This window comes from Anas platyrhynchos, chromosome 36 (genome assembly GCF_047663525.1).
Source record: "Anas platyrhynchos isolate ZD024472 breed Pekin duck chromosome 36, IASCAAS_PekinDuck_T2T, whole genome shotgun sequence".
Classification (NCBI taxonomy): Eukaryota; Metazoa; Chordata; class Aves; order Anseriformes; family Anatidae; genus Anas; species Anas platyrhynchos.
The window spans coordinates 990,622-1,012,789 of NC_092624.1; the positions used below are offsets into that span (position 1 = coordinate 990,622).

The 22,168-nt window shown below is 56.0% G+C and overlaps 2 long non-coding RNA genes across 2 annotated transcripts; both read left to right on the forward strand.

Moving 5' to 3' along the window:
* Window positions 1-2,799: 2,799 nt before the first annotated feature.
* On the forward strand, window positions 2,800-3,623 carry LOC140001019 (uncharacterized). Its single transcript, XR_011806195.1, has 2 exons — window positions 2,800-3,222; window positions 3,455-3,623. It is a non-coding gene; the product is annotated as an uncharacterized lncRNA (long non-coding RNA).
* A 6,837-nt stretch (window positions 3,624-10,460) lies between these two features.
* Window positions 10,461-11,268, forward strand: LOC140001027 (uncharacterized). The gene is made up of 2 exons (XR_011806200.1): window positions 10,461-10,867; window positions 11,100-11,268. It is a non-coding gene; the product is annotated as an uncharacterized lncRNA (long non-coding RNA).
* The last annotated feature ends 10,900 nt before the right edge of the window (window positions 11,269-22,168 follow it).

Consider the following 22,168-nt stretch of genomic DNA (forward strand, 5'->3'; position numbering starts at 1 on the left):
TCTGGCGCCTGATTTTTCAGTCTTCTCCCATGCCGTCTAGGGCTATGTTTGGGGATGCTCGGAAACAACGAACCCGGAGGGTCCAGTTGCATGTGGGGCTGCGTAAAGGCTCCCCTGGGGAGTTCACTTGTACCCAAAGCCTTCCTTTGGTGACACTTTTGGATGGTCCAAAGGGGCTTGCAACGCCTTTTCTAGGGCCTGGTTTTTCAGTCTTCTCCGATGCCGGCTAGGGCTATGTTTAGATTTGCTCCGGAATAGCGAACCCGGAGAGTCCAGATGCATGTGGGGCTGCTTAAATGCTCCCCTGGGGAGTTCACTTGTACCCAAAGCCTTCCTTTGGTGACACTTTTGGATGGTCCAATGGGGCTTGCAACGCGTTTACTGGGGCCCGGTTTTTCAGTCTTCTCCCATGCCGGCTAGGGATATATTTTGGGCTGCTCGGAAACAGCGAACCCGGAGGGTCCAGTTGCATGTGGGGCTGCATAAAGGCTCCCCTCGGGAGTTCACTTGTACCCAAAGCCTTCCTTTGTGGGCACTTTTGGATGGTCCGAAGTGGCTTGGAACACGTTTTCTGGGGCACGGTTTTTCAGTCGTCTCCGATGCTGTTCAGGGCTATATTTAGGGTTCCTCGGAAAGAGCAAACACAGAGGTTCATCTTGCATGTGGGGCTGCGTAAAGGCTCCCCTGGGGAGTTCACTTGTACCCAAAGCCTTCCTTTGGGTGCACTTTTGGATGGGCGAAAGGGGCTCGCAACGCGTTTTCTGGGGCCCGGTTTTTCAGTCTGCTCCCATTCCGGCTAGGGATATATTTAAGCTTAATGGGAAAGAGCGTACACGTAGTGTCAAGGTACATGTGGGGCTGCGTAAAGGCTCCCCTGGGGAGTTCAGTTGTACCCAAATCCTTCCTTTGGGGGCACTTTTGGATGGGCGAAAGGGGCTCGAAGCGCGTTTTCTGGGGCCCGGTTTTTTAGTCTTCTCCCATGCCGGCTATGCCTATATTTAGTCTTAATGTGAAATAGCGTACACGGAGTGTCAAGTTCCATTAGTGTGAGGGTTAGGGTTTTTAGGGTTAGGGGTTAGGGGTTAGGGTTAGCGTTAGGGTTAGGGTTAGTGTTCGGGTTAGGGTTCGGGTTTGGGTTCGAGTTAGGGTTTGGCTTAGGGTTTGGGTTCGGGTTCGGGTTCGAGTTCGGGTTCGGGTTAGGGTTTGGTTTCGGGTTCGTGTTCAGGTTCGTGTTTGGGTTACTGTTAGGGTTCGGGTTAGGGTTAGGGATCGGGTTAGGTTCCGGGTTTGGGTTAGGGTTCGTGTTAGGGTTCGGGTTCGGCGCCACCCGGACACATTTTAGCGCGGCGCGGCCCGGACACATTTTAGCGCTCGCTACCCGGACACATTTTAACGTGGCACCGCCCGGACACATTTAAGCGCAACGCCGCCGGACACATTTAAGCGCGGCGCAGCCCGGACACATTTTAGCGGCTCAGCGACATTTGCGGGGCTCACCGGGGGGGGGTTCATGGGGCTTGGTGGGACCCCAAGGGGAGGGGGGGAACCAAAATGAGGGGAAAACCAAGTGTGCGGGGTGCGCTTGCCGGGGGGACGCATTTGCGGGGCGCACAGGGGGGGGAACCAAAATGATGGGGGAACCAAGTGTGTGGGGTGCGCTTGCCGGGGGGATGCATTTGCAGGGCTCACCGGGGGGGAACCAAAATGATGGGGGAACCAAGTGTGCAGGGTGCGGTTTCCGGGGGGACGCATTTGCGGGCGCACCGGGGGGGTGGAACCAAAATGAGGGGGGGACCAAGTGTGCGGGGAGCGGTGTCCGGGGGGACGCATTTGCGGGGCGCACCGGGAGGGGAACCAAAATGAGGGGGGAACCAAGTGTGCGGGGTGCGGTTGCCGGGGGGACGCATTTGCCGGGCGCACCGGGGGGGAACCAAAATGAGGGGGGAACCAAGTGTGTGGGGTGCGGTTGCCGGGGGGACACATTTGTGGGGCGCACCGGGGGAGGAACCAAAATGAGGGGGGAACCAAGTGTGCGGGGTCCATTTGCCGGGGGGCGCATTTGAGGGGCGCACCGGGGGGTCCATGGGGCTTGGGGGGAACCCAAGGGGGGGGGACCAAAATGAGGGGGGAACCAAGTGTGGGGGTGCGGTTGCCGGGGGGACACATTTATGGGGCGCACCGGGGGAGGAACCAAAATGAGGGGGGAACCAAGTGTGCGGGGTCCATTTGCCGGGGGGACGCATTTGAGGGGCGCACCGGGGGGTCCATGGGGCTTGGGGGGAACCCAAGGGTGGGGGGGACCAAAATGAGGGGGGAACCAAGTGTGTGGGGTGCGGTTGCCAGGGGGTTAGGGTTAGGGTTTTGGTTTAGGGTTAGGGTTCGTTAGGGTTAGGGCTAGCATTATCCTTAGGGGGTTAGGGGTAGTGTTAGGGGGGTAGGGTTAGGGTTAGGGGTTAGGGTTAGGGGTAGTTTTAGGGTTTTGGGTTAGCGTTTGGGTTAGAGTTAGGGTTATGGTCAGGGCGTTAGGTTTAGGGTTAGGGTTAAGGTTAGCGTTAGGGTTAGGGATAGGGTTAGGCTTAGGGTTCATTAGGGTTAGGGTTAGGGCTTAGGGTTATGGTTAGGGGGTTAGGGTTCGGGTTCGGGGTTCCTAAGAGGAGGAAGAGTTCTTCGGGGTTCCTAAGAGGAGGAAGAGCTGGAGGAAGAGCTGGGCGAGGAGGACTTCGAGGAGGAGGAGGAGGAGTTTGAGGAGGAGGAAGGCCTCTCGGAGGAGGAGGAAGAGGAGGAGGAGGAAGGCGCCCCCCCCACGGCCCCCCCCGCGGTGACGCTGCCGGAGGAGGAGGAGGAGGAGGAGGAAGAGGAGACGGGCACCCTGCTGATGGAGGTGGATGAAGGCCAGCCCCCCCCCTGCGAGGAGGAGGAGGAGGAAGGGGGGGGGCAGCAGCCCCCAGCGAATCAGGAGGAGGAGGAGGAGATGATGGGGGGGAGGAAGGGCAGCTTACCCCGGGTAGCCCCCAGCCCCCCCCGCCCCCCCCTGAGGGTCCCCCCCCAGCCCTGGAAGCTGCGCCCCCCCCTCGCCCTCCGGAGCCACCCCCCCCCGAGGGGCCCAAGGGGGACGGGGGCAGCCCCGAACCCCCCCCCTGCACCCCCCCCGGACCCCCCCAGCTGCAGGGAGAGGAGGAGGAGGAGGAGGAAGAGCCCCCGCCCCCCCCGGACAAGGGAGAGGTGAGTGTGGGGGGGTTTGGGGCAAGATTGGGGGGTTTTGGGGCAGTTTGTGTGGAACTGGGGTGGTTTGGGGCAAGATCGAGCGGGTTTGGGACAGTTTTGGGTGTGATTGAGGTGGTTTGGGGCAAGATGGGGTGGTTTTGGGGCACTTGGGGTGAGAAGGGGGTGGTGGGGGTGGGATGGGGTGGGGTCAGGGGTCGGGGGTCAGGCGCTGACCCCGCTGTGCCCCCAGGCCCCCGACCCCACGGCCTCCATGCTGGCTGACTTCATCGACTGCCCCCCCGACGCCGCCCCGTGACCCCGCCGGGACCCCCCCAACCTCAGAGCCCCCCCAGAGCCCCTCCCCTGCCCCTCACCAGACCCCGACCCCCCCAGAACAAAATAAAGTTTCTAGAACCTTCCTCTCGGTGCCTTTGCGTTGGTTTTTGATGGGCGAAAGGGGCTGGGAAGGCTTTGGGTACAAGTGAACTCCCCAGGGGAGCCTTTACGCAGCCCCACATGCAACTGGACTCTCCGGGTTCGCTGTTCCTGAGCAAACCTAAGCGTAGCCCTAGCCGTCATCGGAGACGAATGAAAAATCAGGCCCCAGGAAATGCGTTCCGATGGGGACGGACATACAGACAGCTGGGGATGGTCATACAGAGAGGAGTGGTTGGAGAGCTGCCAGGCAGAGAAGGACCTGGGAGTGATGGTGGACAGTCGGCTGAATATGAGCCAGCAGTGTGCTCAGGTGGCCAAGAAGGCCAACGGCATCCTGGCTTGTATCAGAAACAGTGTGACCAGCAGGGCTAGGGAGGTGATTGTCCCCCTGTACTCAGCTCTGGTGAGGCCGCACCTCAAGTACTGTGTTCAGTTTTGGGCCCCTCGCTACAAGAAGGACATCGAGGTGCTTGAGCGGGTCCAAAGAAGGGCAACGAAGCTGGTGAGGGGCCTGGAGAACAAGTCCTACAAGGATCGGCTGAGAGAGCTGGGCTTGTTCAGCCTGGAGAAGAGGAGGCTCAGGGGTGACCTTATTGCTCTCTACAGATACCTTAAAGGAGGCTGTAGCGAGGTGGGGGTTGGTCTGTTCTCCCACATGCCTGGTGACAGGACGGGGGGGAATGGGCTAAAATTGTGCCAGGGGAGTTTTAGGTTAGACGTTAGGAAGAATTTCTTTACCGAAAGGGTTGTTAGGCACTGGAACGGGCTGCCCAGGGAAGTGGTGGAGTCACCATCCCTGGAAGTCTTCAAAAGACGTTTAGATGTAGAGCTTAGGGATATGGTTTAGTGGGGACTGTTAGTGTTAGGTCAGAGGTTGGACTCGATAATCTTGAGGTCTCTTCCAACCTAGAAATTCTGTGATTCTGTGGATGAGCCTGTTGAAACTAATTCCAGTTGAGAAAGTTTCAGTTACTAGCTTGGTGATATTGTCAGTTCAATATTCAAAGCTGCAGCAAAAGCGAAAGGGGATTTTTGCTTCTAGAAACACCCCAGGTCTCCTGCCTGCACTCTGCGTGCTGTTGAGCTAAGCCATAAAAATAAGTAAATAAAGCACAGCTGCTGCTCCTCTTTCTGATGTCCTGTGCTTTGCCCCTCCCCTTTCCCAGGTGATTGGGTTTGGGTGCTGGGGGCGGGGGCAAAAGGTATATGAGCCCCAGGCATGCCACCAGAGAGCTCCTTCTGCCTGGGCTGCTCTTTGGGGTAAGTGCTTTGTGTTTCCTTCAGTCAGTTGCAGGGTTCTTTAGGTGGGTCAAAGTCTATGGATTTCTGGATTTTAAGTGCTTGGAATTCACTTAATAGAGCTCTATTTAGCAGAGGCCGCTGGCTCACTGTTTTTTGGGGTGGTGGGACACTCTTCTGGTTTTGACCTATACTTCAATCTCTAAATGTATAAACCCACCTGTGTAACTCTCCTGAGGACTAAAAGCAGCTTGATTGCATGGTACCTGTGGCTCGGCAGCGTAGATACGCAGCATTGCCAAGAGACTGAGCAGGGTTGTATCAGAGTCTCCTCTTTCATCTGCCAAGGGTGAGTCTGTGATTACCCCTGCCGGGGCTGCTGTGTGTGCATGTCTTTTTGGCATTTATGGAGCTCAGTTGTTTTTTCTTTCTGTCTGTTTATGTTCTAACTTTTTGGTTTTTTGAGGGGCGCATAGCGTGTGTGCTGAGCGTGGGTGGCAGGAGGAGGTGGGGAGCTGCTCAGGACTGGAAGGTTTGGTTTCTAGGAGTACGCGGCATCCTTCCTGTGCGACGTGACTAATTGTTGGGCTGGAACGTTCCAGCTTTTGTGTGTCTTAAGCAACGTAGCTTGTGCAGTGTGTTGTGTGGCCCGGGCAGAGTTTGCCGTGGTGCTGTGAGCGAAGATTCTGAGTTAGAGCTGGTGAGCAGCTGAAGAACTGGAGCTGGGAAGAGAGAGGCATTGCAGCAGGTACGCTGTGGCTGTGAGGTTAGGGTTAGATCCAGGGTTCGGGTTAGGCTTTGGGTTCGGGTTAGGGTTAGGGTTCGGTCTCCCATGGGCGATGTTTCGGCTTGCTAAGGAACAGCGAACCCGGAGGGTCCAGTGTCATGTGGGGCTGCGTAAAGGCTCCCCTGGGGAGTTCACTTGTACCCAAAGCCGTCCTTTGGTGACACTTTTGGATGGTCCAATGGGGCTTGCAACGCGTTTACTGGGGCCCGGTTTTTCAGTCTTCTCCCATGCCGGCTAGGGCTACGTTTAGGTTTGCTCAGGAACAGCAAACCCGGATTGTCCAGTTGCATGCTGGGCTGTGTAAAGGCTCCCCTGGGGAGTTCTCTTGTACCCAAAGCCTTCCTTTGGTGACACTTTTAGATGGTCCAAAGGGGCTTGCAACGCGTTTCCTGGGGCCTGATTTTTCAGTCCTCTTCGATGCCGGCTAGGGCTATGTTTAGGGATGCTCGGAAACAGCAAACCCGGAGGGTCCAGTTGCATGTGGGGCTGCATAAAGGCTCCCCTGGGGAGTTCACTTGTACCCAAAGCCTTCCTTTGGTGACACCTTTGGATGGTCCAAGGGGCTCGAAACGCGTTTTCTGGGGCCCGGTTTTCCAGTCTTCTCCCATGCCGGCTATGGATATATTTAGGGCTGCTCGGAACCAGCGAACCCGGAGAGTCGAGTTGCATGTGGGGCTGCGTAAAGGCTCCCCTGGGGAGATCTCTTGTACCAAAAGCCTTCCTTTGGGGGCACTTTTGGATGGGCGAAAAGGGCTCGGAACGCATTTCCTGGGGCCTGATTTTTCAGTCGTCTTCGATGCCGGCTAGTGCTATGTTTAGGGATGCCAGGAAACAGCGAACCCGGAGGGTCCAGTTGCAGCTGGGCTGCGTAAAGGCTCCCCTGGGGAGTTCACTTGTACCCAAAGCCTTCCTTTGGGGCACTTTTGGATGGGCGGAAAGGGCTCGGAATGCATTTCCTGGGGCCTCATTTTTCAGTCGTCTTCGATGCCTGCTAGGGCTATATTTAGGGTTGCTCGGAAACAGCGAACCCGGAGGGTCCAGTTGCATGTGGGGCTGCGTAAAGGCTCCCCTGGGGAATTCACTTGTACCCAAAGCCTTCCTTTGGTGATACTTTTTGATGGTCCAAAGGGGCTTGCAACGCGTTTCCTGGGTCCTGATTTTTCAGTCCTCTTCGATGCCGGCTAGGGTTATGTTTAGGGATGCCAGGAAACAGCGAACCCGGAGGGTCCAGTTGCATGCTGGGCTGCGTAAAGGCTCCCCTGGGGAGTTCACTTGTACCCAAAGCCTTCCTTTGGTGACACTTTTGCATGGTCCAAAGGGGTTTGCAACGCATTTTCTGGGGCCCGGTTTTTCAGTCTTCTCCCATGCCGGCTAGGGATATATTTTGGGCTGCTCGGAAACAGCGAACCCGGAGGGTCCAGTTGCATATGGGGCTGCGTAAAGGCTCCCCTGGGGAGTTCACTTCTACCTAAAGCCTTCCTTTGGTGACACTTTTGCATGGTCCAAAGGGGCTCGCAACGCATTTCCAAGGACCTGATTTTTCAGTCGTCTTCGATGCTGGCTAGGGATATATTTAGGGCTGCTCGGAAACAGCGAACCCGGAGAGTCGAGTTGCATGTGGGGCTGCGTAAAGGCTCCCCTGGGGAGATCTCTTGTACCCAAAGCCTTCCTTTGGGGGCACTTTTGGATGGGCGAAAAGGGCTTGGAACGCATTTCCTGGGGCCTGATTTTTCAGTCGTCTTCGATGCCGGCTAGTGCTATGTTTAGGGATGCCAGGAAACAGCGAACCCGGAGGGTCCAGTTGCAGCTGGGCTGCTTAAAGGCTCCCCTGGGGAGTTCACTTGTACCCAAAGCCTTCCTTTGGGGCACTTTTGGATGGGCGGAAAGCTCTCGGAATGCATTTCCTGGGGCCTGATTTTTCAGTCGTCTTCGATGCCGGCTAGGGCTATATTTAGGGTTGCTCGGAAACAGCGAACCCGGAGGGTCCAGTTGCATATGGGGCTGCGTAAAGGCTCCCCTGAGGAGTTCACTTGTACCCAAATCCTTCCTTTGGTGACACTTTTGGATGGTCCAAAGGGGCTTGCAACGCGTTTCCTGGGTCCTGATTTTTCAGTCCTCTTCGATGCCGGCTAGGGCTATGTTTAGGGATGCCAGGAAACAGCGAACCTGGATGGTCCAGTTGCATGTTGGGGCTGCGTAAATGCTCCCCTGGGGAGTTCACTTGTACCCAAAGCCTTCCTTTGGGGGCACTTTTGGATGGGCGAAAAGGGGCTCGCAACACCTTTCCTGGGGCCTGATTTTTCAGTTGTCATCCATGCCGGCTAGGGCTATGTTTAGGGTTGCTCGGAAACATCTAACCCGGAGGGTCCAGTAGCATGTGGGGCTGCGTAAAGGCTCCCCTGGGGAGTTCACTTGTACCCAAAGCCTTCCTTTGGTGACACTTTTGCATGGTCCAAAGGGGCTTGCAACGTGTTTTCTGGGGCCCGGTTTTTCAGTCTTCTCCCATGCCGGCTAGGGATATATTTTGGGCTGCTCGGAAACAGCGAACCCGGAGGGTCCAGTTGCATGTGGGGCTGCGTAAAGGCTCCCCTCGGGAGTTCACTTGTACCCAAAGCCTTCCTTTGGGGGCACTTTTGGATGGGCGAAAGGGTCTCGCAACGCATTTCCTGGGGCCTGATTTTTCAGTCGTTCCCGACAACTGCTAGTCCTACGTTTAGGTTTGCTCGGGAACACCGAACCCGGAGGGTCCAGTTGCATGTGGGGCTGCGTAAAGTCTCCCCTGGGGAGTTCACTTGTACCCAAAGCCTTCCTTTGGGTGCACTTTTGGATGGGCGAAAGGGGCTCGCAACGCGTTTTCTGGGGCCCGGTTTTTCAGTCTGCTCCCATTCCGGCTAGGGATATATTTAAGCTTAATGGGAAAGAGCGTACACGTAGTGTCAAGGTACATGTGGGCTGCGTAAAGGCTCCCCTGGGGAGTTCAGTTGTACCCAAATCCTTCCTTTGGGGGCACTTTTGGATGGGCGAAAGGGGCTCGAAGCGCGTTTTCTGGGGCCCGGTTTTTTAGTCTTCTCCCATGCCGGCTATGCCTATATTTAGTCTTAATGTGAAATAGCGTACACGGAGTGTCAAGTTCCATTAGTGTGAGGGTTAGGGTTTTTAGGGTTAGGGGTTAGGGGTTAGGGTTAGCGTTAGGGTTAGGGTTAGGGTTCGGGTTAGGGTTCGGGTTTGGGTTCGAGTTAGGGTTTGGCTTAGGGTTTGGGTTCGGGTTCGGGTTCGAGTTCGGGTTCGGGTTAGGGTTTGGTTTCGGGTTCGTGTTCAGGTTCGTGTTTGGGTTACTGTTAGGGTTCGGGTTAGGGTTAGGGATCGGGTTAGGTTCCGGGTTTGGGTTAGGGTTCGTGTTAGGGTTCGGGTTCGGCGCCACCCGGACACATTTTAGCGCGGCGCGGCCCGGACACATTTTAGCGCTCGCTACCCGGACACATTTTAACGTGGCACCGCCAGGACACATTTCAGCGCAACGCCGCCGGACACATTTTAGCGCGGCACCGCCCGGACACATTTAAGCGCAACGCCGCCGGACACATTTAAGCGCGGCGCAGCCCGGACACATTTTAGCGGCTCAGCGACATTTGCGGGGCTCACCGGGGGGGGGGGTTCATGGGGCTTGGTGGGACCCCAAGGGGAGGGGGGGAACCAAAATGAGGGGAAAACCAAGTGTGCGGGGTGCGCTTGCCGGGGGGACGCATTTGCGGGGCGCACAGGGGGGGGGAACCAAAATGATGGGGGAACCAAGTGTGTGGGGTGCGCTTGCCGGGGGGACGCATTTGCAGGGCTCACCGGGGGGGAACCAAAATGATGGGGGAACCAAGTGTACAGGGTGCGGTTTCCGGGGGGACGCATTTGCGGGCGCACCGGGGGGTGGAACCAAAATGAGGGGGGGACCAAGTGTGCAGGGAGCGGTGTCCGGGGGGACGCATTTGCGGGGCGCACCGGGAGGGGAACCAAAATGAGGGGGGAACCAAGTGTGTGGGGTGCGGTTGCCGGGGGGACACATTTGTGGGGCGCACCGGGGGGTCCATGGGGCTTGGGGTGAACCCAAGGGGGGGGGACCAAAATGAGGGGGGAACCAAGTGTGGGGGTGCGGTTGCCGGGGGGACACATTTATGGGGCGCACCGGGGGAGGAACCAAAATGAGGGGGGAACCAAGTGTGCGGGGTCCATTTGCCGGGGGGACGCATTTGAGGGGCGCACCGGGGGGTCCATGGGGCTTGGGGGGAACCCAAGGGTGGGGGGGACCAAAATGAGGGGGGAACCAAGTGTGTGGGGTGCGGTTGCCAGGGGGTTAGGGTTAGGGTTTTGGTTTAGGGTTAGGGTTCGTTAGGGTTAGGGCTAGCATTATCCTTAGGGGGTTAGGGGTAGTGTTAGGGGGGTAGGGTTAGGGTTAGGGGTTAGGGTTAGGGGTAGTTTTAGGGTTTTGGGTTAGCGTTTGGGTTAGAGTTAGGGTTATGGTCAGGGCGTTAGGTTTAGGGTTAGGGTTAAGGTTAGCGTTAGGGTTAGGGATAGGGTTAGGCTTAGGGTTCATTAGGGTTAGGGCTTAGGGTTATGGTTAGGGGGTTAGGGTTCGGGTTCGGGGTTCCTAAGAGGAGGAAGAGTTCTTCGGGGTTCCTAAGAGGAGGAAGAGCTGGAGGAAGAGCTGGGCGAGGAGGACTTCGAGGAGGAGGAGGAGGAGTTTGAGGAGGAGGAAGGCCTCTCGGAGGAGGAGGAAGAGGAGGAGGAGGAAGGCGCCCCCCCCGCGGTGACGCTGCCGGAGGAGGAGGAGGAGGAGGAGGAAGAGGAGACGGGCACCCTGCTGATGGAGGTGGATGAAGGCCAGCCCCCCCCCTGCGAGGAGGAGGAGGAGGAAGGGGGGGGGCAGCAGCCCCCAGCGAATCAGGAGGAGGAGGAGGAGATGATGGGGGGGAGGAAGGGCAGCTTACCCCGGGTAGCCCCCAGCCCCCCCCGCCCCCCCCTGAGGGTCCCCCCCCAGCCCTGGAAGCTGCGCCCCCCCCTCGCCCTCCGGAGCCACCCCCCCCCGAGGGGCCCAAGGGGGACGGGGGCAGCCCCGAACCCCCCCCCTGCACCCCCCCCGGACCCCCCCAGCTGCAGGGAGAGGAGGAGGAGGAGGAGGAAGAGCCCCCGCCCCCCCCGGACAAGGGAGAGGTGAGTGTGGGGGGGTTTGGGGCAAGATTGGGGGGTTTTGGGGCAGTTTGTGTGGAACTGGGGTGGTTTGGGGCAAGATCGAGCGGGTTTGGGACAGTTTTGGGTGTGATTGAGGTGGTTTGGGGCAAGATGGGGTGGTTTTGGGGCACTTGGGGTGAGAAGGGGGTGGTGGGGGTGGGATGGGGTGGGGTCAGGGGTCGGGGGTCAGGCGCTGACCCCGCTGTGCCCCCAGGCCCCCGACCCCACGGCCTCCATGCTGGCTGACTTCATCGACTGCCCCCCCGACGCCGCCCCGTGACCCCGCCGGGACCCCCCCAACCTCAGAGCCCCCCCAGAGCCCCTCCCCTGCCCCTCACCAGACCCCGACCCCCCCAGAACAAAATAAAGTTTCTAGAACCTTCCTCTCGGTGCCTTTGCGTTGGTTTTTGATGGGCGAAAGGGGCTGGGAAGGCTTTGGGTACAAGTGAACTCCCCAGGGGAGCCTTTACGCAGCCCCACATGCAACTGGACTCTCCGGGTTCGCTGTTCCTGAGCAAACCTAAGCGTAGCCCTAGCCGTCATCGGAGACGAATGAAAAATCAGGCCCCAGGAAATGCGTTCCGATGGGGACGGACATACAGACAGCTGGGGATGGTCATACAGAGAGGAGTGGTTGGAGAGCTGCCAGGCAGAGAAGGACCTGGGAGTGATGGTGGACAGTCGGCTGAATATGAGCCAGCAGTGTGCTCAGGTGGCCAAGAAGGCCAACGGCATCCTGGCTTGTATCAGAAACAGTGTGACCAGCAGGGCTAGGGAGGTGATTGTCCCCCTGTACTCGGCTCTGGTGAGGCCGCACCTCAAGTACTGTGTTCAGTTTTGGGCCCCTCGCTACAAGAAGGACATCGAGGTGCTTGAGCGGGTCCAAAGAAGGGCAACGAAGCTGGTGAGGGGCCTGGAGAACAAGTCCTACAAGGATCGGCTGAGAGAGCTGGGCTTGTTCAGCCTGGAGAAGAGGAGGCTCAGGGGTGACCTTATTGCTCTCTACAGATACCTTAAAGGAGGCTGTAGCGAGGTGGGGGTTGGTCTGTTCTCCCACATGCCTGGTGACAGGACGGGGGGGAATGGGCTAAAATTGTGCCAGGGGAGTTTTAGGTTAGACGTTAGGAAGAATTTCTTTACCGAAAGGGTTGTTAGGCACTGGAACGGGCTGCCCAGGGAAGTGGTGGAGTCACCATCCCTGGAAGTCTTCAAAAGACGTTTAGATGTAGAGCTTAGGGATATGGTTTAGTGGGGACTGTTAGTGTTAGGTCAGAGGTTGGACTCGATAATCTTGAGGTCTCTTCCAACCTAGAAATTCTGTGATTCTGTGGATGAGCCTGTTGAAACTAATTCCAGTTGAGAAAGTTTCAGTTACTAGCTTGGTGATATTGTCAGTTCAATATTCAAAGCTGCAGCAAAAGCGAAAGGGGATTTTTGCTTCTAGAAACACCCCAGGTCTCCTGCCTGCACTCTGCGTGCTGTTGAGCTAAGCCATAAAAATAAGTAAATAAAGCACAGCTGCTGCTCCTCTTTCTGATGTCCTGTGCTTTGCCCCTCCCCTTTCCCAGGTGATTGGGTTTGGGTGCTGGGGGCGGGGGCAAAAGGTATATGAGCCCCAGGCATGCCACCAGAGAGCTCCTTCTGCCTGGGCTGCTCTTTGGGGTAAGTGCTTTGTGTTTCCTTCAGTCAGTTGCAGGGTTCTTTAGGTGGGTCAAAGTCTATGGATTTCTGGATTTTAAGTGCTTGGAATTCACTTAATAGAGCTCTATTTAGCAGAGGCCGCTGGCTCACTGTTTTTTGGGGTGGTGGGACACTCTTCTGGTTTTGACCTATACTTCAATCTCTAAATGTATAAACCCACCTGTGTAACTCTCCTGAGGACTAAAAGCAGCTTGATTGCATGGTACCTGTGGCTCGGCAGCGTAGATACGCAGCATTGCCAAGAGACTGAGCAGGGTTGTATCAGAGTCTCCTCTTTCATCTGCCAAGGGTGAGTCTGTGATTACCCCTGCCGGGGCTGCTGTGTGTGCATGTCTTTTTGGCATTTATGGAGCTCAGTTGTTTTTTCTTTCTGTCTGTTTATGTTCTAACTTTTTGGTTTTTTGAGGGGCGCATAGCGTGTGTGCTGAGCGTGGGTGGCAGGAGGAGGTGGGGAGCTGCTCAGGACTGGAAGGTTTGGTTTCTAGGAGTACGCGGCATCCTTCCTGTGCGACGTGACTAATTGTTGGGCTGGAACGTTCCAGCTTTTGTGTGTCTTAAGCAACGTAGCTTGTGCAGTGTGTTGTGTGGCCCGGGCAGAGTTTGCCGTGGTGCTGTGAGCGAAGATTCTGAGTTAGAGCTGGTGAGCAGCTGAAGAACTGGAGCTGGGAAGAGAGAGGCATTGCAGCAGGTACGCTGTGGCTGTGAGGTTAGGGTTAGATCCAGGGTTCGGGTTAGGCTTTGGGTTCGGGTTAGGGTTAGGGTTCGGTCTCCCATGGGCGATGTTTCGGCTTGCTCAGGAACAGCGAACCCGGAGGGTCCAGTTGCATGTGGGGCTGCGTAAAGGCTCCCCTGGGGAGTTCACTTGTACCCAAAGCCGTCCTTTGGTGACACTTTTGGATGGTCCAATGGGGCTTGCAACGCGTTTACTGGGGCCCGGTTTTTCAGTCTTCTCCCATGCCGGCTAGGGCTACGTTTAGGTTTGCTCAGGAACAGCAAACCCGGATTGTCCAGTTGCATGCTGGGCTGTGTAAAGGCTCCCCTGGGGAGTTCTCTTGTACCCAAAGCCTTCCTTTGGTGACACTTTTAGATGGTCCAAAGGGGCTTGCAACGCGTTTCCTGGGGCCTGATTTTTCAGTCCTCTTCGATGCCGGCTAGGGCTATGTTTAGGGATGCTCGGAAACAGCAAACCCGGAGGGTCCAGTTGCATGTGGGGCTGCATAAAGGCTCCCCTGGGGAGTTCACTTGTACCCAAAGCCTTCCTTTGGTGACACCTTTGGATGGTCCAAGGGGCTCGAAACGCGTTTTCTGGGGCCCGGTTTTCCAGTCTTCTCCCATGCCGGCTATGGATATATTTAGGGCTGCTCGGAACCAGCGAACCCGGAGAGTCGAGTTGCATGTGGGGCTGCGTAAAGGCTCCCCTGGGGAGATCTCTTGTACCAAAAGCCTTCCTTTGGGGGCACTTTTGGATGGGCGAAAAGGGCTCGGAACGCATTTCCTGGGGCCTGATTTTTCAGTCGTCTTCGATGCCGGCTAGTGCTATGTTTAGGGATGCCAGGAAACAGTGAACCCGGAGGGTCCAGTTGCAGCTGGGCTGCGTAAAGGCTCCCCTGGGGAGTTCACTTGTACCCAAAGCCTTCCTTTGGGGCACTTTTGGATGGGTGGAAAGGGCTCGGAATGCATTTCCTGGGGCCTGATTTTTCAGTCGTCTTCGATGCCTGCTAGGGCTATATTTAGGGTTGCTCGGAAACAGCGAACCCGGAGGGTCCAGTTGCATGTGGGGCTGCGTAAAGGCTCCCCTGGGGAATTCACTTGTACCCAAAGCCTTCCTTTGGTGATACTTTTTGATGGTCCAAAGGGGCTTGCAACGCGTTTCCTGGGTCCTGATTTTTCAGTCCTCTTCGATGCCGGCTAGGGCTATGTTTAGGGATGCCAGGAAACAGCGAACCTGGAGGGTCCAGTTGCATGTGGGGCTGCGTAAAGGCTCCCCTGGGGAGTTAACTTGTACCCAAAGCCTTCCTTTGGGGGCACTTTTGGATGGGCGAAAAGGGGCTCGCAACGCATTTCCTGGGGCCTGAGTTTTAAGTCGTCTTCGATGCCGGCTAGGGATATGTTTAGTGTTGCTCGGAAACAGCGAACCCGGAGAGTCCAGTTGCATGTGGGGCTGCGTAAAGGCTCCCCTGGGAACTTCAGATGTACCCAAAGCCTTCCTTTGGGGGCATTTTGAATGGGCGAAAGGGGCTCGGAATGGATTTCCTGGGCCCTGATTTTTCACTCGTCTCCGATGACGGCTAGGGCTACGTTTAGGTTTGCTCAGGAACAGCGAACCCGGAGAGTCCAGAAGCATGTGGGGCTGCGTAAAGGCTCCCCTGGGAACTTCAGATGTACCCAAAGCCTTCCTTTAGGGGCACTTTTGGATGGCCCAAAGGGGCTCGCAACGCATTTCCTGGAGCCTGATTTTTCAGTCGTCTCCGATGACGGCTAGGGCTACGTTTAGGTTTGCTCAGGAACAGCGAACCCGGAAGGTCCAGAAGCATGTGGGGCTGCGTAAAGGCTCCCCTGGGGAGCTCACTTGTACCCAAAGCCTTCCTTTGGTGACACTTTTGAATGGTCCAAAGGGGATTGCAACGTGTTTTGTGGGGCCCGGTTTTTCAGTCTTATCCCATGACGGCTAGGATTCTATTTAGGCTTGCTTGGAAAAATCGAACCCAGTTGCATATGGGGCTGCGTAAAGGCTCCCCTGGGAACTTCAGATGTACCCAAAACCTTCCTTTGGGGGCACTTTTGGATGGTCCAAAGAGGATTGCAACGTGTTTTCTGGGGCCCAGTTTTTCAGTCTTATCCCATGCCGGCTAGTGTTCTATTCAAGGTTGCTCTGAAAAATCGAACCCGGAGGTTCCAGTTGCATGTGGGGCTGTGCAAAGGCTCCCCTCGGGAGTTCACTTGTACCCAAACCCTTCCTTTGGTGACACTTTTGGATGGTCCAAAGGGGTTCGCAACACATTTCCTGGGGCCTGATTTTTCACTCATCTCCGATGACTGCTAGGGCTACGTTTAGGTTTGCTCAGGAATAGCGAACCCTGAGGGTCCAGTTGCATATGGGGCTGCGTAAAGGCTCCCCTGGGAACTTCAGATGTACCCAAAGCCTTCCTTTGGGGGCACATTTGGGTGGGCGAAAGGGGCTCGTAACGCTTTTCCTGGGGACTGATTTTTCAGTCGTCTTCGATCCTGGCTAGGGATATATTTAGTGTTGCTCGGAAACAGCGAACCCGGAGGGTCCAGTTGCATGTGGGGCTGCGTAAAGGCTCCCGTGGGGAGTTCACTTGTACCCAAAGCCTTCCTTTGGGGGCACTTTTGGATGGTCCAAAGGGGCTCGCAACACATTTCCTGGGGCCTGATTTTTCACTCGTCTCCGATGACGGCTAGGGCTACGTTTAGGTTTGCTCAGGAACAGCGAACCCGGAGAGTCCAGTTGCATATGGGGCTGCGTAAAGGCTCCCCTGGGGAGTTCTCTTGTACCCAAAGCCTTCCTTTGGGGGCACTTTTGAATGGGCGAAAATGTCTCGCAACGCTTTTCCTTAGGCCTCGTTTTTCACTCGTCTCCGATGATGGCTAGGGCTACGTTTAGGGATGCTCGGAAACAGCGAACCCGGAGGGTCCAGTTGCATGTGGGGCTGCGTAAAGGCTCCCCTGGGGAGTTCACTTGTACCCAAAGCCTTCCTTTGGTTACACTTTTGGATGGTCCAAAGGGGATTGCAACGTGTTTTGTGGGGCCCGGTTTTTCAGTCTTATCCCATGCCGGCTAGGGTTCTATTCAGTGTTGCTTGGAAAAATCGAACCCAGTTGCATATGGGGCTGCGTAAAGGCTCCCCTGGGAACTTCAGATGTACCCAAAACCTTCCTTTGGGGGCACTTTTGGATGGTCCAAAGGGGCTCGTAACGCATTTCCTGGGGACTGATTTTTCACTCGTCTCCGATGACGGCTAGGGCTACATTTAGGTTTGCTCAGGAACAGCGAACCCGGAGGGTCCAGTTGCATGTGGGGCTGCGTAAAGGCTCCCCTGCGGAGTTCACATGTACCCAAAGCCTTCCTTTGGTGACACTTTTGGATAGTCCAAAGAGGATAGCAACGTGTTTTCTGGGGCCCGGTTTTTCAGTCTTATCCCATGCCGGCTAGGGATCTATTTAAGGTTGCTCTGAAAAATCGAACCCGTAGGCTCCAGTTGCATGTGGGGCTGTGCAAAGGCTCCCCTCGGGAGTTCACTTGTACCCAAACCCTTCCTTTGGTGACACTTTTGGATGGTCCAAAGGGGTTCGCAAGGCATTTCCTGGGGCCTGATTTTTCACTCGTCTTCGATGACGGCTAGGGCTATGTTTAGGGATGCTCGGAAACAGCGATCCCGGAGGGTCCAGTTGCATGTGGGGCTGCGTAAAGGCTCCCCTGGGGAGCTCACTTGTACCCAAAGACTTCCTTTGGGGGCACTTTTGGATGGGCCAAAATGTCTCGCAACGCGTTTCCATGGGCCTGGTTTTTCACTCGTCTCCGATGACGGCTAGGGATACGTTTAGGGATGCTCGGAAACAGCGAACCCGAAGGGTCCAGTTGCATGTGGGGCTGCGTAAAGGCTCCCCTGGGGAGTTGACTTGTACCCAAAGCCTTCCTTTGGTGACACTTTTTGATGGTCCAAGGGGATCGCAACGCATTTCCTGGGGCCTGATTTTTCACTCGTCTCCGATGACGACTAGAGCTACGTTTAGGTTTGATCAGGAACAGCGAACCCGGAGGGTCCAGTGTCATGTGGGGCTGCGTAAAGGCTCCCCTGGGGAGTTCTCTTCTACCCAAAGCCTTCCATTGGGGCACTTTTGGATGGGGGAAAAGGGCTCGGAATGTATTTCCTGGGGCCTGATTTTTCACTCGTCTTCGATGACTGCTAGGGCTATGTTCAGGGTTGTTCAGAAACAGCGAACCCGGAGGGTCCAGTTGCATATGGGGCTGCGTAAAGGCTCCCCTGGGAACTTCAGATGTACCCAAAGCCTTCCTTTGGGGGCACTTTGAATGGGGGAAAGGGGCTCGGAATGGATTTCCTGGGGCCTGATTTTTCACTCGTCTTCGATGACTGCTAGGGCTATGTTCAGGGTTGCTCAGAAACAGCGAACCCAGAGGGTCCAGTTGCATATGGGGCTGCGTAAAGGCTCAATGGGGAGTTCACTTGTACCCAAAGCCTTCCTTTGGGGGCACATTTGGATGGGCGAAAGGGGCTTGGAACGCATTTCCTGGGGCCTGATTTTTCACTCGTCTTCGATGCCGGCTAGAACTATGTTTATGGATGCTCGGAAACAGCGAACCCGGAGAGTCCAGTTGCATATGGGGCTGCGTAAAGGCTCCCCTGGGGAGTTAACTTGTACCCAAATCCTTCCTTTGGGGGCACTTTTGGATGGTCCAAAGGGGCTCGCAACGCATTTCCTGGGGCTTGATTTTTCACTCGTCTCCGATGACGGCTAGGGCTACGTTTAGGTTTGCTCAGGAACAGCGAACCCGGAGGGTCCAGAAGCATGTGGGGCTGCGTAAAGGCTCCCCTGGGGAGTTCACTTGTACCCAAAGCCTTCCTTTGGTGACACTTTTGAATGGTCCAAAGGGGATTGCAACGCGTTTTCTGGGGCCCGGTTTTTCAGTCTTATCCAATGCCGGCAAGGGTTCTATTTAGTGTTGCTTGGAAAAATCGAACCCGGAGGGTCCAGTTGCATGTGGGGCTGCGTAAAGGCTCCCCTGGGGAGTTCACTTGTACCCAAAGCCTTCCTTTGGGGGCACTTTTAGATGGGTGAAAAGGGCTCGGAACACATTTCCTGGGGCCTGGTTTTTCACTCGTCTCCGATGACGGCTAGGGATAATTTTAGGGATGCTCGGAAACAGCGAACATGGAGGGTCCAGTTGCATGTGGGGCTGTGTAAAGGCTCCCCTGGGGAGTTCACTTGTACCCAAAGACTTCCTTTGGTGACACTTGTGGATGGTCCAAAAGGGGCTTGTAACGCGTTTCCTGGGGCCTGATTTTTCACTCGTCTCCGATGACGGCTAGGGCTACGTTTAGGTTTGCTCGGAAACAGCGAACCCGGAGGGTCCAGTTGCATATGGGGCTGCGTAAAGGCTCCCCTGGGAACTTCAGATGTACCCAAATCCTTCCTTTGGGGGCACTTTTGGATGGGCGAAAGGGGCTCGGAACGCATTTCCTGGGGCCTGATTTTTCAGTCGTCTTCGATGCCGGCTAGGGCTATGTTTAGGGTTGCTCGGAAACCGCGAACCCGGAGGGTCCAGTTGCATGTGGGGCTGCGTAAAGGCTCCCCTGGGGAGTTCACTTGTTCCCACATCCTTCCTTTGGGGGCACTTTTGGATGGTCCAAAGCGGCTCGCCATGCATTTCCTTAGGCCTGATTTTTCACTCGTCTCTGATGACGGCTAGGGCTACGTTTAGGTTTGCTCAGGAACAGCGAACCCGGAGGTTCCAGTAGCATGTGGGGCTGCGTAAAGGCTCCCCTGGGAAGTTCACTTGTACCCAAAGCCTTCCTTTGGTGACACTTTTGAATGGTCCAAAGGGGATTGCAACGTGTTTTCTGGGGCCCGGTTTTTCAGACTTATCCCATGCCAGCTAGGGTTCTATTTAGGGTTGCTTGGAAAAATCGAACCCGGATGGTCCAGTTGCATGTGGGGCTGCGTAAAGGCTCCCCTGGGGAATTCACTTCTACCCAAAGCCTTCCTTTGGGGGCACTTTTGGATGGGTGAAAAGGGCTCGCAACGCATTTCCTGGGGCCTGATTTTTCAGTCGTCTTCGATGCCGGCTAGGGCTATGTTTAGTGTTGCTCGGAAACAGCGAACCCGGAGAGTCCAGTTGCATATGTGGCTGCGTAAAGGCTCCCCTGGGAACTTCAGATGTACCCCAAGCCTTCCTTTGGGGGTACATTTGGATGGGCGAAAGGGGCTCGGAACGCGTTTCCTGGGGCCTGATTTTTCAGTCGTCTCTGATGACGGCTAGAGCTCCGTTTAGTTTTGCTCAGGAACAGCGAACCCGGAGGGTCCAGTTGCATATGGGGCTGCGTAAAGGCTCCCCTGGGGAGTTCACTTGTACCCAAAGCCTTCTTTTGGGGGCACTTTTGGATGGGCGAAAAGGGCTCGCAACGCATTTCCTGGGGCCTCATTTTTCACTCGTCTCCGATGACGGCTAGGGCTATGTTTAGGGATGCTCGGAACCAGCGAACCCGGAGGGTCCAGTTGCATGTGGGGCTGCGTAAAGGCTCCCCTGGGGAGTTCTCTTGTACCCAAAGCCTTCCTTTGGTGACACTTTTGGATGGGCGAAAAGGGGCTCGCAACGCATTTCCTGGGGCCTCATTTTTCACTCGTCTCCGATGACTGCTAGGGTTATGTTTATGGATGCTCGGAAGCAGCGAACCCGGAGAGTCCAGTTTCATATGGGGCTGCGTAAAGGCTCCCCTGGGAACTTCAGATGTACCCAAAGCCTTCCTTTGGGGGCAATTTGAATGGGCGAAAGGGGCTCGGAATGGATTTCCTGGGGCCTGATTTTTCACTCGTCTTCGATGACTGCTAGGGCTATGTTCAGGGTTGCTCGGAAACAGCGAACCCAGAGGGTCCAGTTGCATATGGGGCTGCGTAAAGGCTCCCCTGGGGAGTTCACTTGTACCCAAAGCCTTCCTTTGGGGGCACTTTTGGATGGTCCAAAGGGGCTCGGAACGCATTTCCTGGGGCCTGATTTTTCACTCGTCTTCGATGCCGGCTAGGGCTATGTTTAGGGATGCTCGGAAACAGCAAACCCGGAGAGTCCAGTTGCATGTGGGGCTGCGTAAAGGCTTCCCTGGGGAGTTCACTTGTATCCAAAGCCTTCATTTGGAGGCACTTTTGGATGTGCAAAAAGGGCTCGCAACGCATTTCCTGGGGCCTGATTTTTCACTCGTCTCTGATGACGGCTAGGGCTACATTGAGGTTTGCTCAGGAACAGCGAACCCGGAGGGTCCAGTTGCATGTGGGGCTGCGTAAAGGCTCCCCTGGGGAGTTCTCTTGTACCCAAAGCCTTCCTTTGGGGGCACTTTTGGATGGTCCAAAGGGGCTTGCAACGCGTTTTCTGGGGCCTGGGTTTTCAGACTTCTCCGATGACGGCTAGGGCTACGTTTATGTTTGCTGAGGAACAGCGAACCCGGAGGGTCCAGTTGCATGTGGGGCTGCGTAAAGGCTCCCCTGGGGAGTTCACTTGTACCCAAAGCCTTCCTTTGGGGGCACTTTTGGATGGTCCAAAGGGGCTTGCAGCGCGTTTTCTGGAGCCCGCTTCTTCAGTCTTCTCCCATGCCGGCTAGTGCTATGTTTAGGGTTCCTCGGAAACATCGAACCCGGAGGGTCCAGTTGCATGTGGGGCTGCGTAAAGGCTCCCCTGGGGAGTTCACTTGTACCAAAAGCCTTCCTTTGGGGGCACTTTGGATGGGCGAAAAGGGCTCGCAACGCATTTCCTGGGGCCTGATTTTTCAGTCGTCTTCGATGCCGGGTAGGGCTATGGTTAGGGTTGCTCGGAAACAGCGAACCCGGAGGGTCCAGTTGCATGTGGGGCTGTGTAAAGGCTCCCCTGGGGAGTTCTCTTGTACCCAAAGCCATCCTTTGGTGACACTTTAGGATGGTCCAAATGGGCTCGCAACGCATTTCCTGGGGCCTGATTTTTCAGTCGTCGTCGATGACTGCTAGGGCTACGTTTAGGTTTGCTCAGGAACAGCGAACCCGGAGGGTCCAGTTGCATGTGGGGCTGCGTAAAGGCTCCCCTGGGGAGTTCACTTGTACCCAAAGCCTTCCTTTGGTGACGCTTTTGGATGGTCCAAAGGGGCTTGCAATGCGTTTTCTGGGGCCTGGTTTTTCAGTCTTCTCCCATGCCGGCTAGGGATATATTTAGGGTTGCTCGGAAACAGCGAACCCGAAGGGTCCAGTTGCATGTGGGGCTGCGTAAAGGCTCCCCTGGGGAGTTCACTTGTATCCAAAGCGTTCCTTTGGGGGCACTTTTGGATGGTACAAAGGGGCTCGCAACGCATTTACTGGGGCCTGATTTTTCACTCGTCTACGATGACGGCTAGGGCTACGTTTAGGGATGCTGGGAAACAGCGAACCCGGAGGGTCCAGTTGCATGTGGGGCTGCGTAAAGTCTTCCCTGGGGAGTTCACTTGTACCCAAAGCCTTCCTTTGGGGGCACTTTTGGATGGTCCAAAGGGTCTTGCAACGTGTTTTCAGGGGCCCCGTTTTTCAGTCTTCTCCCATGCGGGCTAGGGATATATTTAGGGTTGCTCGGAAACAGCGAACCCGGAGGGTCCAGTTGCATGTGGGGCTGCGTAAAGGCTCCCCTGGGGAGATCACTTGTATCCAAAGCCTTCCTTTGGGGGCACTTTTGGATGGGCGAAAAGGGCTCGCAACGCATTTCCTGGGGCCTGATTTTTCACTCCTCTTCGAAGCCGCCTAGGGCTATGTTTAGGGATGCTCGGAAACAGCGAACCCAGAGGGTCCAGTGTCATGTGGGGCTGTGTAAAGGCTCCCCTGGGGAGTTCACTTGTA